This window comes from Sesamum indicum, linkage group LG11 (assembly GCF_000512975.1).
Source record: "Sesamum indicum cultivar Zhongzhi No. 13 linkage group LG11, S_indicum_v1.0, whole genome shotgun sequence".
Classification (NCBI taxonomy): Eukaryota; Viridiplantae; Streptophyta; class Magnoliopsida; order Lamiales; family Pedaliaceae; genus Sesamum; species Sesamum indicum.
The window spans coordinates 5,941,636-5,941,913 of NC_026155.1; positions in this window are offsets into that span (position 1 = coordinate 5,941,636).

The window sequence follows — 278 nt, forward strand, 5'->3', positions numbered from 1 at the left end:
TGTTGTCGTGTTCTTCAACCTCTTTTGTTTTAACTTTAATTTTAATGATGGGACAAAAAAATATTAATTTATAAAAAATAAAAATAAAAGTTATTAATTTATAAAAATTAGAAATCAAAATTAATTTTGGATCAAAACCGTTAAAAAAATTGCATCAACCTTCTTTCAACTCAAGTTGCTCAACAATAGGTCGAGAGCAGTACACTGTAAGCAGTGGATCACAGCTCCTGTTATCGTCTTCGTCCGGAGGATAAGATTAACCATAATCCAACACTCTT